The sequence below is a fragment of the Macrosteles quadrilineatus genome, unplaced genomic scaffold (genome assembly GCF_028750875.1).
Source record: "Macrosteles quadrilineatus isolate MER2022 unplaced genomic scaffold, UCM_ALF_1.0 Scaffold_6__1_contigs__length_79288215, whole genome shotgun sequence".
NCBI lineage: Eukaryota > Metazoa > Arthropoda > Insecta > Hemiptera > Cicadellidae > Macrosteles > Macrosteles quadrilineatus.
The window spans coordinates 74,641,442-74,663,308 of NW_026542599.1; the positions used below are offsets into that span (position 1 = coordinate 74,641,442).

General features: G+C 35.0%; 1 protein-coding gene across 4 annotated transcripts in view; it reads right to left on the reverse strand.

Annotated features, from left to right (window-relative positions):
• LOC128996363 (protein grainyhead) overlaps window positions 1-21,867 on the reverse strand; it is a 156,738-nt gene that overhangs the window by 60,841 nt on the left and 74,030 nt on the right. Inside the window, exon 1 of one of the 4 annotated variants that reach the window (XM_054421647.1) lies at window positions 13,600-13,775. The exons of the other annotated variants lie outside the window; for them this stretch is intronic. The gene's annotated coding sequence lies outside the window, so the exon portion shown is untranslated. Of the gene's footprint in view, window positions 1-13,599; window positions 13,776-21,867 lie in introns of those variants that run through there. 4 annotated transcript variants of the gene reach the window in all.

Consider the following 21,867-nt stretch of genomic DNA (forward strand, 5'->3'; position numbering starts at 1 on the left):
GTATAAACACCAGGAGATTCGTATACAAAACCACATTAAACTAGAAATTTAGCTATTTGTGTAACCTACTACTTAACTAAAAAGAAGTGCAAAGTACTAGGCCCATACACCGATTTCGGCTCATTGTTCTTTACTTCTTCGGTTTAGTTAGGTGGTAAGTTAGTTTAGTGTTATTCGGTAGTGCTTTAGCCACATTATTTTCCAATCCCCTGCCACAATTTGTTTTAAATTCAAGTCATAAATTCCACAGCTGGTCCAACACTGAATCGCTCAACCTCGATTTCCATAAAGGAATCTCCCCAGGCAGATCGCCGAAACTAGCGAAAATCGTCCCGGAAGATTGACCGAGTGTGTTCCTGCCTCGGGACGACAAGATGACAGGATGATCGCGGGTGTTCCCGTGGGATTTATGATCCCTCGGGACACGGGAGACAGCACGTGATTCCATCTGATCTGGATCGTCCAGAGATCTGGAGCAGGTGCACGCAGCGTCGTGTCCTCCACTAGACTCTAATGGCCACCAATCTGGGCTAATTAAGCCAGAAAACGCGGCGCGCAGGCGTACTACAACGCTTGCGCACTAGTAACAAGAGTTACAACGCTTGCGCACTAGTAACAAGAGTTACAATGCATGCAAAAATGTAACAATGACAATTACAATGCATGAGTTCAAGTTACAACGAGAAACTAGAACTAGAACGCATGTAAAGACACATAGAACATTGCGTTGCACTTGTACAAATTATTTATGAATCATACTCGTATGATTTTGAAAAAGGAAAATATCAAACGATGAATACTTAGAAGAACAGAATCATTACATGGCACAATTTTAGGATACAATGGAAGTAATTGTTCATAACATAAGTTATATTACATCAATTTCTACTACGATTTCACATTGAACCAGCATCGCACATAGTACGCAGTGAGCATTGAGCATTGAGCACGCTAGATCACGTGTATGTTTTATGTATAACCAGATCCATCTGTTTGTCCAGATGCTTGTCTGCCATTCGATGTAAAGCAGGAGGATATAGAGCAGCCGGGGTATGAATATCGGACAGAGATGAATGGATAAGGATGCGTGGTTGGCAGTTTGATTGGGAGCGCTGCCGCCGAGATACCTGTTTCATGTATGAAAAGCTAGGTAAAATATATTTTTGTGGCGTTTTCTGACGTATGCTGCGATTAAATTATAATCCCTGTTTATTCCTACGGTGTCCCTCAGGGGTCCACACCCGCGCCTAGGGTTGGCCAGTCAGATGTTCTACGATGAGTTTACGCGCGCCCGCAGGCCGCGATTATTGGCTGTCTTGTGATCAAGTGCGCATGCGTATTAACAATACAAGCTGCGCAGTGCTGCTGCCGGCGACAGACATAACTGCGCTGATTCTAGACACTGGATTGGGTTATTATTATTTTAAACATTTCTTATATTTCAATTTTAATATGATATACTAAATCGGTACTCTACTTTAGCGTGGTTTACAGATGACTGGTTTTTCAAACACATAGAGCTGTAACATAAACATGTTACCAAACCAGTGAACAAAGTTTTTAAAATTTTTGTAGGAAAATAGACTAAATGTTCAGTCTAGTTTGTATATGCTTTATCCCACTAAGTGCTTGATGAAAAGTGTCTGTATTTGTATCTACACTATTCGCTTTTTAAGTTTTTCGTAAGGAAGTTAAAACTTTTTGGTACCATTCAAAGTGTATAGGGTTTTTTTAGATAGCACCATGGATCGATAGCAAAACCAAATTTCAGGTCTAGAAACGACTTCTGTTGGAATCAAACCAGCTACCTTCGAATTTGAATGTGAGCAAAACTACCCTGCAAGACACAATACATTATTGAAACAGTTTACACAGTAAACTAATTCGCTTACACCATAGCAGGATGCGAATATACTCACATAACACAATTAAGCACCTACTCAGACTATAAAGTGGTAGCTGCATTACCATAGCCATATAATGTACGGAGCATACAAGCTTCTTTGGCACGGACTCAGCAATGTGATGTGGGTTATTGAAGTTGTAGGCACTAGACTAGGTACAGGTGTCAGTGAACATGACCAGCAGAGGGTAAAGTGTAAAGGTTACGGTGACAGTGTGGGAAAATGTAGGTAAAATGTAAAACATCAGAGCAGTTGAAATAAAATGTTGCACGTGTAAAATGTTGTACGTGTACAATGTTGTACGTGTGTATTGTAAAAAATGTTTTCTGCGACCGAATTTTCATGAGTGTATACAGTGCAATAAGGCATTGCTTCCAACGTAAGATAAGGAAATAAAACCAAACAAAGAGTTCATAGCACGGTTTAAAGCACAAAATGATGCAGGATATGTATTTTAAAAGAATACCTAAGGATTTCCTTCTCCATTGCGGTAACAAAAGTAGAAAGATCAATAGAAAAGTAGGGGGAACAAGTTCGTTAACTGCATCAATCTCGCTTGATGAAAACTCAATAACAATAAGTATCATTTTAAAAAGATTATTTTGTAGCCTCATATGCGCTATCATATAAAATAACACATTCTATCGACCATAAAAATATAGAAGATAAGCCAGTTGAATATATACGTAACCGCAATATGTTGCACATTTGAACACCAAGTCAACGATAAAACCACAAGAAATCAACCAAACAAATCCAGAAGAACCAGTCACAACCACCAGCGGCGCCGAGCGGGACAACCTGTCGGGAAAACCGGGAGAAATGGGTCTGATTCATAAACCAGTTGCAAGAAAGCAGGGAGACAATAATTAGCAGAACTGGTTGTAGGCCTTGGACTATTGTTTGTGTCCCACGTCATTAATAACCACACAATTAGTCGGAACCGGTTCATAGGACAATCGAAATATTGTTGAGTGGATATACCGGTTTTGTAGGTGCAACTGTCATTCAGAACTTACGTCCATTGACGGGGAGAGAGGTCGCTAGTGGGAGTTCTTTTGTTGTTCCTCGTCACGTGTTTTGTATGTGAAGGTTTGTAGTAAATAGTAATTAATTTGGGCATGAAGCTGTGAATTTTGTGATTTGAAAACTTTGAGGCAGTGTCTGATTTGCAGGCTATGGTTTTGTCGATTTTCGTTACTAATTTGCAAGTCTAGCTGATGGTGAATTGTTAGGGTCAATTCGTAACCCATACTGATCTTTGTGGTTTCATTATGTTAAGTTTGTTACACTTTTTTGTTTTGTTTGACTGGTTGTGATTTTTTTATTTGTAAGCTATACTGATCTTTGTGGTTTTATTTTGTTGCTGGTTGGTAAGTTAATTTAATATACTTTTTTGTTTTGTTTGACTGGTTGTGAATTATTTGGTTAAATTTTTAAGTTATACTGATCTTTGTGGTTTTATTTTGTTGCTCGGTGGCAAATTAAGTTGATTGATTTGTTTTTGTTTTGTTTTACTGAGTTTTTATTTTGTACATGTTTTACTGAGTTTTTATTTTGTACATGTTTTACTGGTTGTTTATTTTGTTGTTGTTTTACTGGTTGTTTATTTTGTAGTTGTTTGTTTTATACTAAAAATTTTCAAGCTTTGCTGACGGTCTTGTTTGTTTTGTTTGGCAATTTGCGAGCAATTCTGATGTTTTATTTGTTTATCGATTGGCAATTTTTTGCGTTTTTTCTGGTTAAAAATTTTCAAGCTACACCGATGGTATTTGCGTTTTATTATCTTCTTTATATTTTATAGTTTGACAATCTTGGGAATTAATTAATGTGATTACACATAAAAAAATTATTCGATTCTTGCAAGGTATACATAACAAAATACATTTTAGTTTGATTTTTACACAAGGTACATGTTTGCTTTAGGTTCAAAGATGTTATTGGAATTGTTATTTTTTTAATGTTCATGATGTTTCACTTGGATTTTTTTTCGCTTGTTGGGTTTTGTTTGTTATAGGGCTTTCGTCAAAGCAATCTCACCGAGAAACATCGGTTCACCGAGATTGAGTAAAAGTATTTAAGATTTGTAAGAAACGCCTCAATAATGTGTTCACACCTAAACAAACAGAACGAAGTAAGGGAAAACCTGTAAAAAGTTTTACAAATACATCCCAATACACTTTAAACACTACATCCGCAATAACATCAATTATATTGGAGAATTGACGATTAATCAAGTCAATACAATGAAACACGTGGCGTAAACGCATAATGTGAGTCCAATAGACGTAAACAAGCGATCCGTGGAAAATGTTTTCGATTTAATTAATAGCCATTTGCCGGCACGTGTGACTGTTGCTATCCTTAGGCAATACATCTTGGCTATATCTGTAACTAACATCTGGCATTCAGCTGATGGTGCCATAGTTGACGCATTGTTTGATAAATCGCTGATTATTACATTCCTGATAACATTGGGGGTGATTTGGGTGTTTGAAAGTTGGGAAACGAATCTGATAACATTATAGCCAAGTGCCAAAGAGGTATTTTGTAAGTTAAATTACATTAATGGGTGACTTGGTATTTGTAAGTGCACAGCTTAAATTGGACAGTTCAGTAAGACTTTAAAAGAAAACAATTAGGTTAACAGGGAGGGTATCTAAAACATGTTGTCCGTCGTTTAAGCGTATTTATTCCTGAAAATAGTTTTTTTTTAGATAATATCATTTCAAACATTAATTTTATTCCCAGAAAAAGTGTTTTGTTTGGAAATTGATGTATCTAATGCCGTGTAAAACATAGTATAGTATGACTAGTAAATATTTAAAAACAAAATAACCAAGGCAATTAGGTACTTATTTTTCAATTTGAATAATTTTTCAATAGCAAATTAGAGCATTTTGTAGAATTTTTGACAACAGAAATATATGACGAAAGTAATAGTTACACAATTGAGGTAACATAATGGGCGTACATTAAAGTATATTTTTGTCGGAAAAGTATTTTCTCACACAAAATAACGTCTGCAAAAATCACGGATTCTATTAAACTTCATAAAAACACGTCCGTCGAAATCGAATAAAAGACGACCTACTGACAGGCGCACAAAGCGTTGAAGGGGAGCCACAAAAACGCTACCTCTCACACACGATTGTCCTACAAAATATTCATAGTTCAGACGAGTGTTTGCAGAGGTCGACGGTTCGATCCTAGCCAAACAACAATGTTTGATCGGGCTTGGTCAACTCGACCATGAAACATTGGAACGTATATGCTAATGAAGTTTGAACTGGATGTTCTGTTGAATTTGTTACAAAACCACTCTATTTTGTGAACTTTTAAATAATTTTATATTCATATTAAGTTTATTATTACATAGTGATTTTGTAAATACAAATTTTACTGAGTTGAAGATAGGGCAAGGATTACACTGTATTTGAAACTGTTATTAAATTATTATTAAATTATGGTGGGCGCAAACATCGACGGAAATACATAAAACCAAAGTCCATCAACATTTTTTACTTGTATCGGGTAAGAGTAATACGAATAGGATGAGTATATGACAACTGTATAGCATATTCTTATAGTTTATTGATATAGAAATGAGTAAAATAACAGTAAGCGCGTGGAAGGGGATTTATTATTGCTCAGTAAATTTGGGAAAATTATGTTAGAACAGCTTCCTGCCCACTTTTATTCAAATCTTAAATTCAATATGGCTTCAAATAAGAAACTGCGGAGGGTAAAAAAGTATATGTGGTGAAAAACTCGCAATACATTTAGATATAGTAAATTTTACTTTGAAATAACACGTTTTTAGATCAAAACAAATACAAATCGTCTGCTAAAGGTGATGTTAGCACGAAACATATGGCTAAGAAAATTTAGCCTACGTTTTATTCAGGCATAGTCATTTCCATATTGTGAAAATGTTATGAATTATTTCCATCTAGGTACACCTATTCGTTAAATTGTCGTGAAGCTGTTTTGTGTTTGGCAACCCGATCACCCGTTTCTTCAGCCACTACTTCTGGGTACATCAACTCTTTTTATGTTTTATTCGACCAAGATGGCCGCCGATTTTACACCCGGGTCGCTACGAAATGGGCCCTTAAACGCGACATTTGACATCGTGGGCCGGCAACAAAAGGGCTATAAATCCGAACTACACCAAAAACCCAAAAACCAACAGTGTGGGCTGCAGAGATACGGACTGAGGAATTCGGGACAATCGCGGGACATTGTTTTGGGTCTGAATAAATATCAGACCTCACGACCCGATCTGCGGTCTTGCCGTGGGAAAACTTGCGGGTTTCAGGGTTTTGGTTAGTAGAAAAAGCTACTACAAGAACTAATTCAGTTAGCTTTTGTGACGTTTTAATGTCTTCAGGAGAATTAGGAAACGTGTGTAAAAGATTGTGTAAAATATTGTGGATTTTTGCAGACTATGTTTTGTGTTAAGAAAGTTCTTGTTATATTTTTGTAGACCATATGTTGAGGTATTTATGGACTGTACACTATGGTAAGGGGTATTTAATGAAACTTTTGTTGGATTCAATGCTTGGATTCAATGCTGCTACGTTTTTATATTATTTCGTTTAAAATACTGCAGGCCTATATATTTTGATGAAATCTGATCATTTTTGTATTTGTTTTCTCTCATTTTAACTTCTAATTTGCAATGGACACACTATTCCGTATGAAACTTTCGATGGGGTGGATTTACTTTACACAGCTCTCAAATCTATACGACTTCCTACATACCGTATTTTCATAGTACAGTATCTTACATTAAGTTTCAGTAAATTTACGAACCAGTAAAGAAAACTGCTTTAAAATAGTTTTCGAAACGTATTACAGTTGAAACAAACCTCACCTATCACAATCGAAAAGCATTTTTACTCAAACTTAAATGGATCGTTTTTTCATACTCTATGTTTATTTCTCTATGTTCTACATATTCTCTATGTTAATTATCTCTCTATGTTTTTTTCTATCTCTCTCTATCATCATCTGTCTCTCTCTAGCCGGAAGCGATGCTCCAAGTAACGTCCCAATTGTGCTCACTGTCTCTGCGCAACGAAGGGGAAGCTAGACAAAGGTAGGGTGCTTTGTACATTGTACACCCCGCACCCGTCAAACGGTCCCTGTCTCTTTAACAATCATTGTTGTTTTTTATGACAAAAATTTTGGATTAAAATTTATATCCGTCCGCGAATCCCGATCGCGATTTCCCCTAATATTCTATTAGACGTAAGGGATTTTTTCGTGAGAAGCTAATTTAAAAATTAGTATGGTATATTTGAAGGATTATTGCGAAGAATTTACCCAAATTTTAACGACGTTTCGGAATCGAGAAATCTGATGCCATCTTCAGGTGATACATTTTCTTTTCGCTATTGAGGTACAGACATTTTACACGTTATGTTCGCAACATTTTTAGTCACTTGTCTGCGTGCTGCTCAACACGCGATGCTCGAAATTGCTCGATTTCGACATCCGACCTGCGGCAATCATGGGAACAGTTAAAATAGAGAAACCATACCAACTGACGCACGAAGATAGGTACCTCAAGTGATGAAAGTAGGGAACTAAACAACTAAAACACTGTTCGGCGAACTTCAGAAACAGAGCTAATTTGTTTTAAACGTTTTGTTCGCTAAATGCACAACAAACTTGCGTATGACATGAGTAGGTATACAAGTACACAAGGTTTTTAAAGAATTATTATGTTTAAATTTAAAATATAAAAATTTTGAGACATGCTGCACAGATTACGCTTTATGGATTTGAATTGAATTATTTTAAATTAATAAACTGAAACTGAATTCATGCAATATATAACGATTTTGTGTAAGCGACAAAATGTTCATGTAGTATTTTAGCGCTGCAGGCGCTAGAGTATAGTCAGCGCTACCTCTCGGCAGAACGCTGAACTATCTCAACCTGTAGGTGGTGCAGAACGTTGTCGACTCTCCAGTCAATAAATAACTATAATAAAATACAGTATATACATTTCCGTAATCTTACATTCACTAAACCAATAAGATACATTTGTCACTGTTCTGGAATTATCGTTGTTATTCTTTAAATTCTATATTTACTAGTAATTAATTGAACTGACCTGTATTAGGTTTAAATTTAAAACCTAACTAAATCATTTATGGAATTAAAAATTCAACGTAATTTAAAATAGATAGCTGTAAGAGCTTACTTGGTAAATAAAAAGGAAATACTTATTAATAAAATTAATTTCCAATTGCAACAGTTGAATATCCAGCAACGGCTTTAGCAAAACTACAATTTCTTTTGCAATGATTCTCTTGGTGAAATCTGTTGTATATTCCTAATTAGCCAATAAATATTTAATCTAAATTTATTTATATTGTGAATATTAATCTAGATATATTTTTATTTTGCTTGCTCACATATTCATTTCCTAAATGGTTTCTTTTCCACAGTTTATCTCTTGTCAGCCTCCCATTCATGTTTTCCAAATTATATTGGTTGTCCATATCAAAATAACAATGTAAAATGATGTATGCCGTTGGTGGATAAAATAAATCTTAGACATCGTTGAAGTGTATAGCGAAAGTAAATCATTTTAAACAATTCGCCCTTCCTGGCAATGCAAGCTTACCGTCAAGAACTAAAATTAATCCAATCAATCTAAATAAGTAGTGTAGAAATAGATGTTCTGTAACCCACAAAATTAGTTGAATATATCAATCTTAATATTAGAAACAAATTAACCAAATCCACAGTAAACTTGGGGTTTAAGCAACTCGAGGAGTTCAGATGGTTATCTTATAAGATAATCAAGGCACGTAGACTTACAGCGAGATTCGATTCTGTTAATTATCAAAGTTAAAATTAACAGACAGCTACGCACCTGCCAAACCACGCCCTCTGATTGGTTATCAGCGTCAACCAATCGGAGCGTTGCTGGCCACTGTCCAGCCAATCAGAGGCAGGGACGAGCTACTCTCGCGGCCTTCCCGTGAATCACAACTTCTAGGAATTGCAATCGTCTCTCTTTTAATTGGGCTGTTTTCACATCGGTTTCACACATCATTAGGGATGTTTTGGAATTCCAAACCAACGAAGTTAGGAACTTGTTGAGGTTTTTAATTTAATTTAATCAGGGAGAAAATAACTCTACTGACTCAGCTTATTAATTTTACCCTGAAACTAATAACGCGTTCATTTCCAGCAAAGTTAGCACGTCTAATATAGATGAATCATTTACGAGTTATGGGGATTTAAATTGTCCTAAATCTAGTTTTTGCAAAAAATCAAATAATTGAAATTGAATAAACAATAAACGAATTTTCAAAGATAAACGATTTTGATAACCATTTCTCTTTTAGCAATGTTTAATCTTTAGGCATTCTATACTTTCTTATATCTATCTTCTTCTACAACTTTCTAAAACACTCTTTTTCATGTCTATATTAGTGGCATTTCGAACTAAGCTATTGCAAACGATTTCGATAGAAATCACACCAGCCATTGTTTTATATTCCCAACTGGAGACACTAAATTATATATAAAGTTTTTATTCAACTACACCTTAAACGACCACAACCCCCTCAGGACACTAACAAGTGATCACACAATCTCACATTTCCCCATAACTTTGTACGCAGCCTACGCTCTATTCACAACCCCAGATCAGATACCCCATCACAATGAACACATATACTGCCCGCCCCTGCCGTGGGACGACGAAAGTTAAGCGCTTTTGTGTAATTATTTAATGCTCTGCGGAATTGCGAAAAGCGATCGGAAATCTACATTCAATAGTTGTCCGAATCTGAGATTCAAATGGTGCGAAGGAGTTAATAGCCTTTTCATGTTCGGTACAGTAATTGGCGGTGAAATAATCTACGGGGGTCGGACAGATCGGAATCAATTAGCTGACGATTTGACAAGACTGTAAGAATAATGGAATTTAAATTAGCTCGTCGGATCCAACAAAAAGTTTATAGGAATGTTAGTTTTCGGTAAATCACTGCGTAAACGAAAATGCTAGTCCAAATTTTAGATACGACGCAATTGATCTTCGGCGCAAGCAAGCCAAGCAAACGACTTTTCTAACCGAATAAACTAAAAAAGGTCGCTTAGTTGAACTGTAATTTGTCTGAATGGGTTACTGCAAAGGATTCGAAATGCTCAGGGGAGTAATTTAGCCAGTTCAATGACGCTGCAATTTTCCCTACACCAAAATGCGATAGTACTGTAATTGAGTTAAAAAAAACTTAACTTTCCAAACTTAGTTTAATCCTAACACATCCCAACCTTTATGTGATACGGACTACTCACTATTACCGTTTAATGTAGCCTCACTAAACAAAATTTTTTTAAACTTCCTATAATTTTTTTATATTTTCATATTAATAAGTGTTTCTTCTACGTTCTTCTTTATACTTTATTTAAAATCGTATACCGTATTATGTTTGAGCAACAAAAACCAAATCTAATAAATATGTTATTTGTAAATTAACGTGAACCGATAACAATTACAATCTAGTACCTATAGGATAGTTTTAAACGACGTTTCCTAACGAAAAATTTTAGACTAGAACTCATTTCTTCGCAACAACCATACAGATTTGTTAATTTTTTAAAAATATCGGATCTATTTTACTACGCAGACATGCGTTGACTACTCGAGACGGTCTGCGCAGGCGTACTCACTGCGCAGTGATCCGCTGTAGTCGCGCATGCGCCTTGTTCCATTAGGTAATGCACTGTTCGCACTTTATCATTTGCCACTCAATCATGTTCCGCTCACTCAAGTGGTTAGTTTAAGTGTTGAGTGCTCAGCGAAATGCGACTATTTGGATAATTCGTTCTGACTATTTGTACATCGCGAACGAATGTAATGGATTGTAATGTACACAATCTGGCTAATGTGAAATAAATTTGATAATAATATGTGACCTTATTTGAAAAAGGTAACAGTATTGCTTTGAAAAATGAATATGCCGTACCAAAGCGTATGTTTTAATGCTAAATCATTCTACACAACCATTGCAATTTTGAAAACAAGTTTATATTTTTTATATTTTTAATTATTATTTAGTTAATTATTAATAAAAATCTGTCCTCGAGCCATTATTTGGATGATTTAAAATTTACTCTTCCAGTCCACACGCCAGTGGCATTTTCACGGAGTGATCTAAACTAATATTATACGCTTCTTTGCCATTATTACGCTTCCAAAGCTTTGATTTGATGAATCCCATTACCTGCCTGAAATTATTCGTAACTATTAAATTCCCTACTCATAACTACATAACGAAATAAGATTTTTTATCTTGCGAAACTCACAGGTTTCCGTTTCTTTTACATTCATACGTATACAAATTGAGTGTGAAGATTTCCAATTGCTATCTAAGGAACCGACGCACTTTCGAGAATTTTACAGAAACTACAGGTACTATATCGCCAACTAAATCCTCCACGGACAGTAGTAAGGCCATTCGCAATTTAGACAAGGCCTCGCATATTAACTAGGTAGCCGCTCAGGGGAGGGCTGGGGTGTCCGTGGTGTCATCTCAAAAGGGCTGTAGTCCGTTAGGGCCAAGGGTCAGTCATACAAAGGACTAAGGGTAGCCCTTGCGACGTTCCCATACTATACAATATACATCCTGGGAACTGTCTTCCACCTTGTACGAACGTTCGTTTAAAGCTTCATTCAAACACCTGTATTACGCCTCCGCATTCAACCCTTTGTTCTTCTTCCTCCCACCGGAAGCGACACCCTCCGATTGTCGGATGTGCGGAGGAGGAAGTTTTTAGCGGTGATTTTTATGAGTTTGTGGTTAAGTGCGTTGATTTTAATATTTTGTTTGATTTTTAGGGTAAATTAATTTTTGCACATTGTTTTGGATGACAATAAAAGTTATAGAAATATGTTAATATGCAAAATTTGTAAAAAAAAACTATATAATTCAGATATTTCGTTAAGTTAATTAACTTAATACATTTATTACTAATTTAAAAAATACTTGGTGAAAATAAAATTAGCTATCAAATGAAGATAATTTGAGTGGAACTAACCAAATTTGTGTTAATTTTAAATATAATATTTTACAATGGTAAAATATGTAACTATTCAATCTAAAAAAATTCTAAAAGATAATAATCTCGTACTAATTTTTCAGTTTTTTGTCTTGAAATTCTTGACCGAGCAGTCCGCGATATTATTTCAGATGATCTGGGTAATATTTATCCTATTAAACTAAAATCTTCGTAGAAAGATAAATTAAAATTATTATAAATTTTATTCATTTAATTTACTGCAAATTATTATGTTTTATTTTTTAAGGTATCCCTTGGATAAGAAGTCGGAAATTTGACGTTTAGATTTTTATAAATAATATTTAAAATAATTCAATTCAGCTACAAGGCTTCGGAAAATAACTTATCAGAGAGTGTCTATAAACCTTTTTAAATAGAGAATATTCCGTTCAATATTCCTACACTAAAAATATACACTTTGGTAAGGGATTGTTTAGAAATGTTGTTTTCATTACGATTTGATAAAAAATCAATATTAGCCGGTACGTGATTGCAATATTTCGCCAGAAAAAACCGGCAGGGGTCTTACCAAATCGCGCATATGCGGCGTTTTCATGCACTTAAATGCATACCCTATTTATATACTTAGTGATTTAGTACAGTACAATAGCTTGAAATATCGGAGATTTAGTTACTATGCGTCCAGCAGGTTTTTACACGTACTTGGAGACGGCTTTACGTTTGGATGTAATTTCGTTTCAATAGTATCGCAGGACATATTTTAGTCAATCCAAAAGGTTTGAAATATGAATTCCAAACGCGGGGACTATTTAAAAATGCTTCTTAACACCGGCATTCGGCGAGGCGTAATTCTTTGTATAATACGATAAACACAAAAAATATATTTTAATTTACATGTATTAATTGTAGATCACATTTTTATGTTAGTCTATAAGCAATTTAAATTTGTTGTTAACTTTAATCATTGCTACATTTTTAATTGTACACATCCTTACACCTACCTAAATCTGAATTCGCGTCGAGTACTGTATCTTTCTACAGTATTTATTGTTTGTGCCTTATTTCTTTAAGCGGTTTAAAGTGTCTTAAGATGGAGTTTTAAACATCGTCTTCAATATGACGCAGTTAAATATTCCTTCAGTGGAATTGTTGGTAGTTTGCCCCGAATACGGATTGCTGCAAAGCATCCAAAACGTCGGCCAATATCATCGTCAATTGGACGAAGCGGTCATCCCCCGAATACCTAAACTCAACCGTTTAATTTGAGCGAGTCTACGAAAAGCGAAATCTACTGGTATAAGTAAGATCGAAAATATTTATTTTAAATAATTCCAGTTTCTACACATGCTTACCAATAATGTATTTTTGTGCATTATAGGATGTGTAGTTTTCACTATTGAGTTAACACCCTTATAATTAATTTCAATTTAATTTGCGTGATCGCATAAAGTATTAACCGTCTAATGAATTTACTGTTAATAATTTTCCGTATCTATGGACACAATTTACATAATTTTTATTTGTATGTGTAAATATATTTATAAAAATCCGATTATATTTTTTACAGTCACATTAGTTGTTATCCGTCGAGTAGGCAATTTCTAATACGCAAAAAATCGTCACAACCCTTATCAATACTTACTTATAGAAGCGCGTCGCCCTTCCAAACAAACAACACTTCCACTTTTATAACCACACTTCCGACGTTCAAAGTAAATCCTTTCTATCCAGTGTCGTTCACTATGTCACTATAACCAGCGTGTGTGTGAGCGCATGTGTGCGCACTACATGTTCCGCGCCGCACGGTGTACTGGTCAAGTTGCGCGGTGAGGTAGCACTGCCGGTGCGCATGCGTTGTCACAGCGCCGGGCGCCGCGCAGGGGAGGGGGTAGTGTCCAGTGATAGAGGGGGCATCGTTACGCCTCCCCTCTGCCACCACCGCTACTGACGCGCCGCACAAATCAGTGTCACCGAAAAACATTTCCTCTTAGCTCGCGATCGCAGCCAATAAATAGTGGGGATCGGAATAATCAAGGGTTTTGAATAAATCCAAACTATAGTTAATTTACAGGGTGTTTAAAAATACCATTCCATTGCAAACAACTCCTACTTATTTTCCGATTGCCTTACCAATATTTTTAATTCACACATTTTTCATTTTATTGAATTGGAATATTTATTAAATTATTTAAGCTGAAGTAGTTTGAATGGATTTAAGAAATTAAACTGGTGTTCAATGACATACGTATACTCAGTTCTGTATGATTTGATTTATTGCCAATATTAAAATTCAAATGGAAATTTTTGATACGTAAATTATCTATTTAATTGAAATTAGTGTTTTTTAGTGTGTGTTGTTTGAAACACTTCCTAAAAGTAAATTTCTGTTTAGTGACATACTGTACGTTATTTTTAAAATTTCAAAGAAATCACTGATTTTATACATATTTTGGGCAGTGCATGAATTTAAACTCAATCTAAAAATTGAACCTCGAAACCCTCTTATATCTTGAAAACAGGCCACATCTTAAACATTCTTGATATATACATTTTACAAATTCTACTAACTATACTTTTTAAATACGTAATCAAAATTCGTCTTCGGTATTTCCTCAACTATTAGATCCAATTCTTTATCTCAACCCCTCTAGTCATCAGCTCATAAACAACTTTCCCCATGTTGAAATAACCCCAAAGAAACGGAAGACATACATCATCCCGAAAAAGGATCTTTAAAATCGCTCCTTGTTTGTAAACAAACGGATCAGCCAAACAAATTGTGACGTGAAAGTCCTCTGATACTGTTAACAAACCCGGTCTATATGTTAGAAAGCGCATGAATGGCGTTGCGAGGAAGGTCGGTCAGGTGAACAGGTCAGACTGCCTTGCCAGCCTCCAGCAGTCCAGCACCAGCCGGTCCCCAGCTGATCCAGGCTATTTTTATTTTTAAACGGGTTAACAGGTGGATACAGGTGTGTGACGTCAGCTGATTGTGTTGTGAATGGAAAAGTCAAAGATGATGGCTTGGAATTCGACATTCTTGAATTGACTTATGAATAATTAAGTAGACAATATGGATTAGCTGAAGCCAATTTGCGTTTCTAATAGAACATGATTGAATGTGCCATTCACACGGTGCGATTTGGTGAAAGTTCGATCTTTTTCATTAGTTTGTTGGTACTATGATATTTGATGTAGCTTAGATGATAGATTACAATAAGTTGTCTTTTCAATTTGGCTTATGTATGTTGAAAAGTTTGCTTACTCTACAAAAATCAGTAATTAATTGGCATCAGCGCAAGTCTGTGGCTCAATCTCCAACTACGTCCGTTTGAATTATAAGTCTGGCTACAATTTTAACATGACAGTGAATGTATTTGTCTATCAATATCCACAGAACAGCCGTATGGATTCAAAAGTTAAATAGTTATAAGAAATCTGACAGTATACCAGCCAATTCGTGGTCATCTCATAATCCAAAGACCATGATGTTTTCATAGTGTAAAGTATTTAAAGGAAATTCAATCTCTTTGGTAACTACTAGTTGACAATATATTGAAGAGTTCTTCATTTTAACTGCTGGATAATGTAGCTGTGACTGGAGTTTTTAGGAAAGCATTCCAAGATCTTGGAAATACAGTATTGAGAAAGATCTTAGATGTTCATGGAGGTATTCCTATTTTTTTGTGTAAACATAATTTTACTTAATTAATTTAGTTTAACTGATTCACACGGCATTGAGAACTTTATGATACGTCTTCTTGAGATAGTGAGCAATTTGCAAATAAAGATTTTCTTTAAAAATATTTTAAAAATAGATTAAAAATTATTTTTTAATGGTGAAAGAGTTTGAAGTAAAGAAATTGGGATGACGTTTATAAAATGAGTGTGATACAAGTATTATGTTTTAACTGACTTAAAAAACTGAGTTATTTTCAAAGACTGCATATTTGGATCATACATAGGCTTTATTTTAGTAAAATAAGTTTAGGTAATTCCTTTTTTATACCAAACATCACTTTAACAATTAATTACGAATTGAAATTGAGTTTTTCATAAAACATTTTCCTAAAACATTTCCTAAAACCTCCCTGGTACTATGTAAGATATGAGAGATATTCTGTTGGAATGTATATTTTTATTTTCTGAAACTTTTTTGAACAAAGGCACCGACTTTTGAGACACAATCTCCCGTCTTTATCTCATGCATGATCCCTACACATCACCATCAAAGCCGCCTACTTATTTTATTACTGCTCTGCACGCCCGTGTTATGGCCCCAAACAACCGAATAATTTATAACTATATCTGGCCCTGTAATTTGTAATAAAGGCTCGACTACAGTTATCGATATGTCGAACATCGAGGAAGTAATCGACTGTGTAATCGATTCTCCTACGGCCTAAATCATAACAGGAGTCGTTGTCCGAAGAATTGCTTGTTGGGCGGTAATAGTTTCTGTTGACTGCACGCGAAGATTTTCATAAATTATTTGTCATGAAATTAAAAAAATTAAATCTAAACTCTGAAGTAAAAACTTAAACAAACTTACTCAATGTATTTTACACTCAGGGAATCGTTTATTCTTCCGTACCTGTAACAAGGAATGAAATATTAGAATATTTATTAAATAGTTACTTATAAACTTATATTACAAGTGACTAGTTTAAATGTAAAATATGTTAAGTAAAATGTAACTGAATATTTACTTACACTGATGTTTTTACTCAAAAATTCTAAACAATTAAGGAGTAATTAATGTCATGATGAAAGTGTCAACAATTAAAAAAATAATGCAAACAATACGAAATAAATTATTAGCGTAATTCAATAATATTACTATTAGTTGTTTCATAGGCACAATCACGAATCTAAACAAATACAATCCGTGACAGCTAGATAGAATTTCCAAAAGAATTACAAATTTCCACCAAAACCGGCATCTGTCTAATTTGTAGGCACGATGCATGTGAATTGAAAATGGTCGGTAATAAAAATATTCCAATAGACTCCTGAAGATTGTGCCTTTGCATCTCCAATTCGATTGAGATACGTTTCCATCACAATGCAATTTTCCCAACATCGCCGGATTCTACGTTCGCTGCATTCGTGGTCTACCGGAGACATTCAATTATCTACGTGAGCTACAGGACATCGTGATCCTGGGCATCGTCCTGCGGGTAGCCCGAGGACCGACAGGACGCGGGTGGCCGGCAGAGGAGGTCCTGGAGGAATCTTTTAATTGTTTCGTCCTTTGTCGGAAGAAATTTGTTTTACGAGGGATTTTGTGGTTTCATTTTGAACATTGAGTATCCCTACATTGATGTTGTGCTATTGAGCTGTTGTTGACATTTAAGGAGGTTGTCTGCGAATTGTATTTTGTTTCGTCCTTTGTCGGAAGAAGATTGTTTGGTTGATGAAAAGACTTTGTGGTTTGGCAATTGAGTTTTTTTTGTGTTGTTCTATTGCCTTTTTGTTGTTGAGGGTAGATCAAGAGGATGTTGAATAAACCGTTGTAACTTAGTATATTCATATATGTAAAACTAAGTAATACAAATAACTGAAGCTTCCCACAAACATTTACTCAGCCTACACAGGGCCTACAGCTCTTTACCGTACATTATACAATTTGCTTAGTTTACATTATTAGACATGCATGAAATTAATTACGCATTGATAACCGTTTCCCAAAGATAATCGTGCCCAAGAATATAAAGATCAGACACTCAGAATGACATATCCTATAGACATCTTGGTTTTCAAAATTGAATTTTGTAAAACAAGTTACTTAACTATATAAGGTGAAGTGAGAAAATCTAAGCTATGTTGAATATATGTGCTTGATAAATTTATTTTTCGAGACTAAAAATCGTTCGACACCAACTCACAAACATCGGTAACTCTTCAAAAATGTTTCAGATTTTTGTATTTCGTAAAATTGTATTTCAAGTTTTTTTTCATACTTTCCCTAACGACAACTACTTGCTTCCCACATAAACTTTCACGTTCCGACTTATCCAGCTGAAGTATTTTTCCACAGTGGGAGGAATAGGAGAGACATTTTGTAAAAGAAGCGGAGAGGTGGAAGATATTAATGTGGTTTGCTTGTCGCGTGGATGAAGATACTTAGTTTCGTCTCCATACCTTGATAATGTAATGGCGACCATATCTCTGCCGAGGGCCTTAATAAATTACAGCCCCACTCTCCGGCTCCGACAAATAAAACTTCCCAACTGGACGAATCGTGATAGTTTATGGATTCCTCAGCTGTTGTTGGAATTTACTTGGTTTTAATGTGGATTTTTTAGTTCGGGGCTTACCTTAAAGTGTAGAACCATAACTAGAAAAAAGTTGGCCTCTCCAATAGCTAACACTAATTAAAATAATTAAAACTTCCAAATTATACGAATGGTGAAGATAGTTTATGGAATATGTGTGTATTCATATACTATGTATGAAAAAATTCAGCTTTATCAGAACCGAAATAATAATTTCCAAGAATTTATCGAATTAATACCTCCCATTAGAACTCTGAAAAACAGGTTTCAACAATGTAATTTAATCATTTACCTTTCAAACTGTTACTAAATCCAAACAAGGGTTAGAAGAGTTCACACATTTTCATGCACACAATTCCAAACTATCCGCGGTAAAAAAATTATTATTGTAAATTACGACTCCTTATTTGGTACTGATTGGAAACCTAAGTGTATTTTTTACATAAACTAAAACAGGAATCCAAATGTATCTTAATGATTTTCAAGTAAGGAGTGTTAGACATAAAACCTGTCAATTAAAAATTATAAACGCTTCGGCATTATTGTCTGGCAAATGCCACTAGGTTAATGAAAGGCTTAGCCGCCGCTGTAGGTAACTCATCAGATAACTCAATGCCAAATGGAAATCACCGGACGACTGTTGACTATTATATTCTTGCTTGTTTAAAAGATTAAGAAGTCTTTAATTTAGGCTAATTTGTAATTAGCTTGATAAATATAACACTAAATTCGTAGGGAATTAATTTTCTATTTCCTTATATAAGTTCGATAGAAGCTACATAAAATACGTTAACAATGTAAAATTCGTTGTGGATAAACTGCAAATAATCGCAGTTCCCAGTTTACTACTGTAATTACCTTTATATAATACTATAATATTAAAAATTGTAAGAGTTCACTGAAAACAGGCCATGTGGGTACTTAGGTTTGCTGCTACGAGAGAAAACACATTTTATAATCAAACAATAATGTAAAACATCAGCCACATATTACTATCTCATGTATATAAAATTAAGGTACAAATTATCATTAACTATAGCATTTTTTGTTACATCCAACTGTAACAGTAAAGAAAACCTTGGGAAAGAAAGAGAGACAGTAGCAAAATTGGTTGCATACTCTCCTTTTATCTATGATACTAGGTGAGAAAGAACCGGCTACTGCTGATCTTATAATGGTAAGATGTCTAGTTTAGTGTCTAAAAGTCAACTCATGTAAATAAAAAAGTGCATTTTTGACACGTAAAAAAAACATAAACCTATGTGAGTTTATTTTCGTTTTTTAATACATTCTGTGTTGCACATGTAACGCAATTTTCATTGTGCTCACTCATCTCTGACCAATTCCCCGATAAGGAGTCTCATTGCTATCGAGGTCCTAAACTACTACATATATATACTTATGTAAACATATAAATATATATGTACAACATGTATAAGACATAAATCACAACCTGTTGACAATAACATCACACCCCCGGCTCCGCACATCAACACCGTAAACCACGACAGGTTAAGAAATCACAACAATGAACTGTAAAGTCGTTAAAAATCCCACACTCCCATAGTTCGTGTATGCTGATAATAAACAAGAACAAGATTGGTCCCAGAATGGAACCCTGAGGCACTCCATATTTCCCCGCCTTTCACCCAAACAGTTTCCGCCTTTTGCTGGCGGCCGCGAGTGATTAGACAGTGAGCGAGTTATCGTTACTGCACACTTGTCTACCACTCCCGGGTAATCTGGGGGAATTCGGGTAATTTGAGTTATCGTTACAACACCCTCGTCCACCACTTCTGGGTAATCTGAGGGAATTTGGGTAATTTCGGTCTAAACTGGTTAATTGGTCTAGTAAAGCTGTGCGACGTGTTGAAAGAAGATGTGATTTATTATGTGCGATTTTCTTTAAGACGTTTCTCTGTAACAGCGTAAATGAGTAATATTTTTCATTTGTTGGGTATTTAACAGTTTCAAAGATAACAGTTAATTCCTCTTATTAATTCCTCCCGTTGGTCTATTTTATTGCAGGACAATGGGACGTTCAATTTTATTTCCTCTAGTTGATCAATATAAACGACCACCGTTGAAATTAACCATAAAGTAAAAATCTCAGTATCCAAAGTACATAAGACACAAAGATACAATGAATGTGAGATGTGTAATATGTGAGCTGTACATAAAGTACAATACATTACAAATGTAATGATTGAACTTTTAATCTGATCAATGTAAACAAACGAGTAAACATTATATATATAGGAAGTAATAATGGATGAGTAGCCTTCGCCTAAGTACTGAGCAGCGACTGTAATAAGCGCGGAGGGCCAGGGAATCGCGGAGGTAATTAGGTTTAATCAGAGGGAATTACCTGAGAGTAATTACCATACATTGAGGCAGGTCAAGATGTAGGGAATCCATCGTTGTTATGATCGCTGAAATAGTCATTGTGAAGTTCATACAGAATATACAAACTAATGCTAATAGTGATGATCTTTGTTTCCTCACTACGAATATGTTAGCTCAATATTGCAACCTAAGAGTGATTGAAAATAATTAAGAACCATTTGAAATAGAATTTTTATTTAATCTTGCTTTTAATTATAACAAGTAAATATTTAACGAAGGACAATTTTGTACGTTACGAAAAATTGACTTATTATCCAGGTAATGTAAATTCTACATGGTAAATTTTGTAAAAGATTCCCGTAGTTTCCCTTTTAAAATCACGCTTTTGTAGACTGATATGTTATTAAAGTAATTGCAAAAAGAAGTACATAAATGTATTAAATTTCTACAAAGACGAATTTAAAAAGGTCTTTTGTTTGATGACTAAATTTTTAATATTCAGTAATTATTACAGTAGATAAGTTGCTTCCTTTTTAATATTTCTTTCTCTTCACTGTCACAATTTTATGTATTGTCTTTATAAATAAAAGTAAACAAAGTAGTGGTGTTTTCTTTTCGGGATATAGTTCTCAAAGTACTACATTGCACAGACACACTAAGTAGAACCAGGATTCAGAAGATTATTAAGGCTGAAATCAATTTAAAACTGTGGTTGCACCGGCGCAGTCGCTGTTTCTACGCAGGCGCAGTGGCTCTGAAGAGTGCGTGTACGGAGCTGCTACCTAGCGGCGAGATTGGCAATTACTGTATATCTCTCGCTCTAGCGTCCTTTCATTGGACACCAAAGCTTCAGCTACAGCATATGTTGTGTGACCATTAATATGCAGACAAATACTCTATAGGAAGTGATCAATAAAAGTAGTTTTACTGTTGACAGTTAGGAATATAATAAACAAGTCAACCATTGTAAGTGCCACTAAATATATGAACAAATTGAATTTACAACAGTATATGGAAGGGGTGTAGTTTTCACAATGCACAGTTTTTGTATGCATTTATTGCTTATTTATCACTACTATGAGATTAGGAAAACACATTTCAATTCAAATAAGAATGAGAGATAAGTATGAGATGAAGTAATTGCCTTGTATAGCATTGCTACTGAGATCAGCTGTATATTTAGCAAGAACTATTCTTAAAACCGTAGTGGCCTATGATAATGTCAGATATTGGAAAAATGTCGAATCTTTGGCTTCAGGAGATGACCCTGTCATGAGACTGGCGGA